Source organism: Salvia miltiorrhiza, chromosome 7 (genome assembly GCF_028751815.1).
Source record: "Salvia miltiorrhiza cultivar Shanhuang (shh) chromosome 7, IMPLAD_Smil_shh, whole genome shotgun sequence".
NCBI classification, from domain to species: domain Eukaryota; kingdom Viridiplantae; phylum Streptophyta; class Magnoliopsida; order Lamiales; family Lamiaceae; genus Salvia; species Salvia miltiorrhiza.
The window spans coordinates 24968717-24978548 of record NC_080393.1 but is presented as its reverse complement, the minus strand read 5'-3'; the positions used below and the strand labels follow the sequence as shown (position 1 = coordinate 24978548).

At 31.9% G+C, this 9832-nt stretch overlaps 1 long non-coding RNA gene across 1 annotated transcript; it reads left to right on the top strand.

Moving 5' to 3' along the window:
• The first annotated feature begins 618 nt into the window (after positions 1-618).
• LOC130993665 (uncharacterized) lies at positions 619-1860 on the top strand. Its single transcript, XR_009091734.1, has 2 exons — positions 619-796; positions 1149-1860. It is a non-coding gene; the product is annotated as an uncharacterized LOC130993665 (long non-coding RNA).
• The last annotated feature ends 7972 nt before the right edge of the window (positions 1861-9832 follow it).

Sequence of the window (9832 nt, the reverse complement as noted above, 5' to 3'; positions counted from 1 at the left end):
CCTAAAAATGACCATTTAAATATATCAAAGTTGCATATATACGAGTTTTGAAATGTAGCTTCGTCATCAAATTATATAGTAAGAAAATTATTTTTTTGAAAATCACAACAATTAAAAAGTACAGGTTCCACTGAAATTTTTTTCCGTGTTCATCTTTATTTACACGCATGCATAAAATGAGAATTGTTTTGTGTATATGTGTAAATATATTGAAAGGTAAGTTTTGAGGAAAGTTCGAACTTTTTAAATGTGATTGTTTAATCAAGAATATCTAATTAAGGGGATCGAGACTAATGAAGTTGAAGTTGTTTTTAAGGAAACAAGGAGGCAACCACGAAAATTAAGGTATGTTTGTGTAATTGTGTGCTAAAAGGACAACATTTTTTGTGAATTATGCTAAAAGGACCACATTGAAAAGGGCTTTGCTCAAATATTTCCTTTTCTTCCACATATATATATATATATATATATATATAGGGTAGGGATCTATAGAGAATCCCCTTAGTATAAAGAATAGAGAATAAATACTTACCGTCAGATCTGAAGAAAAAACGGCTATGATCAATTCTGAATATTCATTAAAAATTCTTGTTTAATTAATAAAAACCATTTTAATATTCGAAAAAGGGCTATTCAGTCTTTTACACAAAACACACGATCTTCCCAAATCTCTCCCCCCGAATTACACGCTCCACCTTCCGTTCATTATTCTGAAACACTAGGGTTTTCATAATTCCTGCAAATCGAAACATCCATTGAAGACCCTCGGTTTCTAAATTGAAGAGAGGCGACAGTGGTAAGTTTTTAAACTTTTAACAAAGATTCAAACAGCTTTCGATATAAAATCTGTTCGAATAATATAAGTGATGTTTTTTCTCGTTTTCAAAGTAACACATTGCCGATCTGGCTTCCCCCCCCCCCCCTTTTGGTGTTGTAGTATGCTGTTCAAAGGTCCATGTGTCTTTTTCATATAAAAAATTTGCAGATTTGGAATTTTTGTTTGTTTTTAATGTTATGCTGGAATTAGTTCCCGGGTCCCCAAATAATTGTTTTTAATTGGGTCAAATTGATATGTATTCATTGATTTAAAATTTTTAAACCAAATTTTAATATTTTTGTTCTGATTTCCGAAAATTTGTGATGCACAGGTTGTTCATCATCAAATGACGAAATACATGGGGGAAATGTGGAACAATCGAACAATAGTAGTGACGAGGGTAATGAATACTTGCGTTCAATTATTTGTGTCTTCATATTCTAATTATTTATTTGTTTATTCGAATTAATATATGTTCGAAATTTATTCCTGGTCTGAATTATTCACCTATTTAAGGTCAACATTACATATATTGGTATTCTAAATGTTTGTTTGTTTATTCAAGAAAATTTGTGCTTCAAATTTACACATGTTTTGAATTATTAACGTATTTACGTTCACCAATTTGTGTAATGTTGAATTCACCCATTGCTAAGCTGAAGTTGAATTCTGTTTTTTCTTATTTGTGATTTATTGATTAGGCTGCATTTAGTGTATGGAAGAGTCTGATTCCGTGAGCAAGCAAGATGATAGTGAAAGTTGTCAAGGTGGGATGGGTGATAATATCGTCCGAGAAAGAGATATGCAAGCAGGATTTGTGGCTTTAGAACGAGTTGATGAACAACTATTCATAGTGTTCAGACATTATTGTGCGATATTCATTACTGAATAATATTTATTCAGAACTTATTAATGTTATTTAGAACTTATTTATAACTGAATAGTAGTTATTCGAAAGGTACACTAGATTATTCAGAACTTATTCATGTTATTCAGTTTCATGTTTCACTTATTCGATTAATAACAAAGTGGTATTCGATGAATTTTTAATATTAATTACTATAATTTTAGTGAATTATGCAGTTAGCTTTTGTGTTAGTTAGCTTATGTGTTATTCAGTATATATTGTAGTTTATTTGTTAAATTTATATATTTATTCAGTATAATTTATAGTTGTATTTGCAAAATTTATTATAAATCATTTTGCACCTAAAAATATATATATGTGTACTTATATAAGGATATAATTTCATTTTATAATATTAGTCTTACTGAATGGATCTATATTAACATATAATATTTATAAACTGAATAAACTTTCAATGTTTGAGAATAAAGTGAAAAGTATATTGAATATGTTACAAAATATGAAATACAGATTCTGTTGAATGAACCTTTAACTGATCTGAATAATTTAACATATTGTATTTATAAACTGAATAAACTTTTTTATAAACTGAATAAACTTTCAATGTTTGAGAATAAAGTTAAAAATATACTGAACATGTTACAAAATATGAAATACAGACTCTGCTGAATGAACCTTTAACTTATTTGAATAATTTAACATATTGTATTTATAAACTGAATAAACTTTCAAGTTGTGCGAATAATGTGAACAATCTACTGAATATGTTTCAAAACGTGAAATAAGCTGAAATAATAATATAATTTATAAAAAAATGATTAAACTAAATCTTTCGAATAAATATTATAAAATTATGAGTATTCTAATAATGAAGTCTGATTATTGATATGATAGAGAATTGTGAAAAAAAAAATATCATAAATAACGTAATATATATTTGGAATAGGAAGAGGGATGGTGTGATATTTTAATTTTTTTTATGTATATTTTGTTCTTTAAGTTCCAAATTTTCTAAACCAATTATTATATGATATCTCTATTGTTGTTAGCCTTTAATTTATAGTCCCATATTTAATTATACAGTTGATGAATTTAAAATAGTAGATTAATTTATTTATTTTTATACTACAAACCCAATTTTTTCATATTATTAAAAACGTGAGTCTCTTTTTATATAGTGTTCTTAGATTTGGGCAAATTTGATTGTAAATTACTTTTGATAATAGGATATCAACGATTGAATTTAAAGAAGTCCAACATTTTAATAATGAAAAGTAATTTGGAAAATAAAAAATGGAAATAATGGGTTACAGTAATGATGCATTGACTAATTTCTAGGGATACACTATATCTTGCCAAATATAAAATACAAATGAATGAATTGATTATAGATAATATCGGTTACATAATATTATAGATTTACTCATTTGACCTTTTGGGATTTAAATACATGAAAATATCTCAAATTTTTGGTCCGTTAGATCTTGCATAATAAACGTCCAAGATTGTTTCTTCATTCTCCCTACATTTGCATTTCTTTTTTGATCCATTCCCTATATATATATATATATATATATAGGGTTGGGTTCCGATGGATCCCTATGCTTATAATAGATCCGTAGATCCAAATCTAGACCACACATTTATGACATGTGGCGCATCAAGATGGTGACACGTGGCAAGGCATTTCAAGGCAAAATCTAGAGAGGGGTAAAATTGGAATGTAATTTTCGAAAAAAAAAAAATTAGATTTTCTCAAAATAGGTATATTTTAGATGCATAAAGTTTCATACGAGAATGCATGAACTTTCATATAAAAATGCATAAAGTTTCATATAAAAATGCATAAGATTTCACCCCACCCCAACCCCACCCCCCACACCCCTGAACCCCGCCCCACCCACCCCCTACCCCCACCCACCCCCCCACCCCCCCCCCAAAAAAAAATTATTTTTTAAAAAACTGATTTTCTGACCACTGACCCACCCCTACCCCCCACCCCCCCCCCCCCCACAATTTTTTTTTCTCAAAAACTGATTTTCTGACCACTGACCCCCCCCACCCCCCAAATTTTTTTTTTTGAAAATCAGTTTTGAAAAAAATAAAAAAATAAATTTTTTTTTGGGGGGGTGGGGGGTGGGTGGGGTGGGGGGGGCAGGGCAGGGGTGGGGTGGCGAAACTACCATATTTATTAAAATGAAATGCATTTTTTGTATAATTTAATGCATTTTTATGTGAAAACTTTATGCATTTTTGTTTGATTTTATATGCATGTGAAACATGCCTATTTTTGGGGGGTGGTAATGGGGAGGGTTGGGGGTGGTGTGGGCTGGATTGGGGGGTGGTATGGGGTGGGGTGGTGAAAATACCAAAATTGGAAAAATTAAATGCATTTTTCTGTTCAAAGTTATGCATTTCATGTGAAAACTTTATGCATCTTTGTGTGAAACTATATGCATCTAAAATATATCTATTTTGAGAAAATCTAAAAAATATAGTATATATTTTTTTAATTATTAAATCCGAAAATTATATTCTAATTTTACCCCTCCAGATTTTGCCTTGGAATCCTTGCCACGTGTCACCATCTTGATGCGCCACATGTCATAAATGTGTGGTCAAGATTTGGATCTAGGGATCTATTATAAGCATTGGGATCTATATGATCTCATTCCTATATATATATATATATAGAGCCCTACTCAATTATTAATTACTTTAATTATTAAACTTAATCCTTTCTTACAATTATAATCCATGGACCATGAATAAGAAGATTGCAAAATGTAATTAACAGAAAGTGCATCTTGGGTTGTGAGCTGAGTACTCAAACCTACTAGAACTATTGGGCGATGAAACCCAATTAATTAGCTAACTTAGATTATTCTAATCCTAATATTGTATGGGTTGACATGTATATAAACTTTTCCTTAGGGTTTTTTCTGACGTTCTCTAATATTTGAAATGTGAATATATATAATAATTAAGCATGAGAAATGGGAAATTCATCGACACAAAAATGTACTCCCTCCGTCTCGACTTTTAGTATCCAGTTGAGAACGGTACAAGTTTTAATAAAGTGATTGATGTGTTGTGAGTGGAATAAGGGTCCCACATTTTATGTGAGAGTTAAAATAATTAAAGTGGAGTAAGGGCCCCACCTACTTTTACTAAAAATAGAAATGGATACCAAAATGTGGGACAACCAAAAAAGGAAAGTTGGATACTAAAAGTTGGGATCGAGGGAGTATTGCACAATAGCAGTTTATGTTTTAACTAGTAAATCACGAACATCAATTAATAAACAAATAAATAAATTTAAAGATTGTACTATAATCAAAGACATTTGATCTTTAATATTTGATATTAATCACTCTCTACGACAACACACTCACACGTGCCTTCATTATTTAGTTCTCCTTTAGTTCTCGCTCAACGCTATGAGAGTGACCAATCAATACAGTTTGTAGATCCTAAATTTTATTTGAAAATTGAGGCACCGAGTTCGATAAAGTTCAATCTATGTATAAGATCAATCTATTTATTTGGGCTTTACCGAGTCGAAGTCGATGTGGGAAACGGGACTTCAACACATTCCTCATGTATAAGAACGGTTTATAGGGACTTAATGAGGCATGATTACCAACTATTACATGTGGATTAAGCAAATTATCATCGACTTTGGCGTGTATATATATATATAGAGGAAGGTTTAAATAAGAATAGATCGAGATTTAAAATAAGAACAGAGAATCATCCCCAATCCTTGAATCATGAATATCAACGGTGAATGCATCATTTTGATGGATGCATGCATCATCTGGGTTCAAATCTTGTAGGGAGCGAAATTTTTATTTTTTTTCATTTTTCCCGCAAGCAGTTAATTATACAGTAAATACAGTAACTTTACACGCCATTGCAGTGTTCTCAATTCTTATTTTAAATTGCGAAGAAGATCAAATGAGAATGGACCAATGTGGTGAGAATGGAGAATGATTGCATAAGCCAGTATATATGCTGCATAAAATGCTTGTAATTTGCATAAGCTACTTGTGATGACTGCATAAAGAAATTCAGTTAATTAGATAAAATTTTGGCTCCCTCCATAATTCGAACCCAGGTAAAAAATTTATGCAGTATTATACTGCAGCTTATGCAACACTATATACTGACTTATGCAATCATTCTCATTTCTCATGAAAGATAACATTCTCAGTATAACTCATCTCGACATATATATATATATATATATATATATATATATATATATATATATAGATATATAGAACCTCTCTTAACCTATATAAATTACAAAGTTTTTACATTTAACTTATAAAATAATTGTACTTAATTAACCTATAAAGTATTTGCATTCTAGCGATTTTGGGTTCCAATTTCAAATGAAGCATAATTATATAATAATTTATTACCACGAACTTATAGTTACTTTATACATTAAGTGTAGTAGCTATATATGTGAAATGCAAGGTTCTTAATTTTTACGTTAAATGAGTTTATACTGAAACTCAACCATATATATGTAAGGAGAGGTTCAAATGAGAACGAAAATTTAAAAAGAGAACAAGAGAACTATTCTCAATGCTTGGATTATGAATATCTACGGTGGATGCATGATGAATGCACCACTTAGGTTCGAATTCTGGAGGGAGCGAAAATTTTATTTTTTTCTCATTTTTTTCGAGTGCAGTTAATTACACAACGAATGCAGAAACTTTACACATCAGTTCAGTGTTCTCAGTTTTTTATTTTAAATTGTGATTTTCACTATAACCAACCCTTAGACTATAAAATAAAAAAAAATCATGACCATAGACCTAAAGTGATTTAAGGGTTCAGATTTAATCTGGTGGATTTCACGGAATTCACCACACTTGTTATTATAATTCATACGATTTTATGTATGAAGGATAAAATTGTGATTGAAAGTTTGACCTTCCGCTTCCACCTACACGATTTCGAAATATGTGCCTAATTAATATGGAAATTAAAATTTCCATGATTAACAATGGAGTGAAAAAAAAATGCGTGGATTAAATAAATCAGATCAAATATTCAACCTAATCAATGAAGACATATAGAACATGGATTTTATTTTGCAGAAAACATGAATTCATTATGTAAAGAGCATGAATCGTTATCAGTCGTCATATGAATTCATACAAATAATATGTGAATTGAATGTAGCACTATGCAAATTAGCATATAACAACACAATTTTTCATTTTGCAATTCATTATGTTGAATGCATGAATTCCTACCGATCTACTATAAGATTCAAACATAATTCATTTTGTAGAAAGTATGAATTCATGAATTCGTACCGATCTACTAAAAGGTTCAAGAACAATTCATTTTACAGAAAGCATGGATTCATTATGTAAAAGACATGAATCGTTATCAGTCGTGAATTCATACAAGTAATATGTGAATTGAATGTAGCATTGTGTGAATTAACAAATGAAGGTAGCATTGTGCAAAGATTTAATTTGCAGACGACAGATTTGGTAATAGCACTGAAAATAATACTCCATTCGTCCTAGTTTTTAGTATCCAATTTAGAGTGGCACGAGTTTTAATAAAAATGTTAGGTGTATTGTGAGTGAAATAAGGGTTCCACCTTTTATGTGAGTGCCAAAATAATTAAAGTGGAATAAGAGTCTCACATACTTTTATTAAAAATAAAAATGGATATAAAAATATGAGACGACATCCAAAAATGAAAATATGAATACTAAAAGTTAGGACGGATGGAGTATTATATATTAAATATTGTAATCCCTTAAATCTTGGAGCAACTGAATCTTAGAAATTAATTACCTTATTACCCTAAACTAATCTGGTGTGTAAATTACAGCATCAAAATAGGACGAAATCTATCCATTCAATTTTAATTTTTTTTTTATCTAAATGCATATATTAATTAGTTCCTATTAATTTTATATTTCAAATCCTTTTTTTATTTTAGCCCCACTATATATATATATATATATATATATATATATATATATATAGGGAGAGGTTCAAATAAGAACCACTAAATAAAATTAGAACGGAGAACCATTTTAAGCCATTCGATCATCAAGATCTACGGTGGATGCATCATCTTGGTGGATGAATGCAGATCCTGGGTTCGAATCCTGAAGGGAGCAAAATTTTTATTATTTTCGGATGCATTAAATTTAGGGTTAATTGCATGTAATATCATGAACTTAACGCGAAATCCAAATTTAGCACGAATTTAAAAAGTTCCAATTAATATCACTACCTATGCCCCGTGTCCAATTTTAGCACCGTTTTGTTTTCCGACAGAACCACGTGGCAATGACGTGTCTTCCGGTAGACACGTCATTGCCACGTACTCCGAAGAGAGAGAGAGAGAGAGAGGGGGCTAAAATCGGCGGATTTGCAGAGGGCGGCGCGATGACCCCTCCCCCCACCTCAGCCTACCAGAATGATGAGGGTGGCGGCGTCGCGAGGAGGGGAGTCACCGAGAAGGGGAATCGCGCAGAGGGCGGCGGCAGCGCGACTGAAAATTCTGGAATTGGGGGTAGGGTTTGAAAATTCTGGAATTGGCGGCACACGTCGCCGGAATCGCGAAGAGGAGGTGAGAGATGGAGGCGGCGGCACTCGTCGCCGGAATCGCGAGGAGGAGGTGAGAGGCATGGGCGGTGGAAGAGGAGGAGGTGAGGGTGGAGGCGGCGGCACTCGTTGCCGGAATTGCGAGGAGGAGGTGAGAGGCGTGGGCGGTGGAAGAGGAGGAGGTGAGGGTGGAGGCGGCGGCACTCATCGCCGGAATCGCGAGGAGGAGGTGAGAGGCGTGGGCTGGGCTGTGGAAGAGGAGGAGGTGAGGGTGAAGGCGGCGGAAGAGAGAGAGAGAGAGAGCTTGGCTCGCCGGTCGGAAGCTTGTACCCGCAAGCCACGTAGGATCGAAGCATGTGCCGACAAGCCACGTCAAAAAACGGTGCTAAAATTGGACACGGGGCATAGGTAGTGATATTAATTGGAACTTTTTAAATTCGTGCTAAATTTGGATTTCGCGTTAAGTTCATGATATTACATGCAATTAACCCTTAAATTTAATAGCGAATGCATTAATTTATATAGCAGATGCATTAATTTTAATGGTTCTTATGTTCTCACGAAAGTGTGGTTCTCATTATAACCACACCCTATATATATATATATATAAAATGATTTTTAGTATCAAATGATATTGGGAAAATGAGAATTTATCAAAAAAATAAAGTCTAAGATTTTAGATTCGAGTTTACTGTCACCCAACCACTTATTTATTTGCATACTTTATTTTTGCTCCACCATCTATCCTTATACTTTATTTTTATAAGTACTCTTATTCATGATTCACATTTAATTCAACTTCAACCACTTATTTTACAGTATATGACATGACAATTTATCTATTAAACACAGGGGATATGGCAAAAAAAAAAAATACACGAACTTTGATGAAAATTGCATTTTTCACCTGACTTTCTCCTGAACTTTCAATTAAGCTAAAAAAAATACATGAGATTATATTTTAATTGTAATTTTCACTCGAGTTTGACTTTCGACAAAATTAGAGCTTAGTTGGCAGTTAAAATTAAGTCAAATATATTAGTTTTTGCCTTCTTAAACCTCCAAACTTCTAAATACTCCTCATCATCAGAAGCTAGACCAACATCAGGTGAACTTCCGACATCAACTAAGCTTTAATTTCGTCGGAGTCAAACTTAGTTGAAAATTACAATTAAAATTTTGGGTTAATTGAAAGGTCAGGTAAAAATGATAATTTTCACCAAAATTCGTGTATTTTTTTTTGTCATAATCCCTTAAAAAAATACATCAATTATCTTTTTTATTAAAACTCATGTCTAACTAAAGTGCTATACTTATGACGAATGTAGAAAGTATGAACTATTTTCAACTCTTAAATCATGAAGATTTACTGTAAATTTATCACTTTAGATGAATATGTGGTCTTGATTTCAATTCCAACAGGGTACGTACAAATTTTATTTTTTTGAATTCATTATCTTACTCATAAAATTCATCACATTTTCATAATTTATGATTTTTATTTTTATTTAAAATGAGTTTGTAGCATAATTTTAGGATAGATAAAT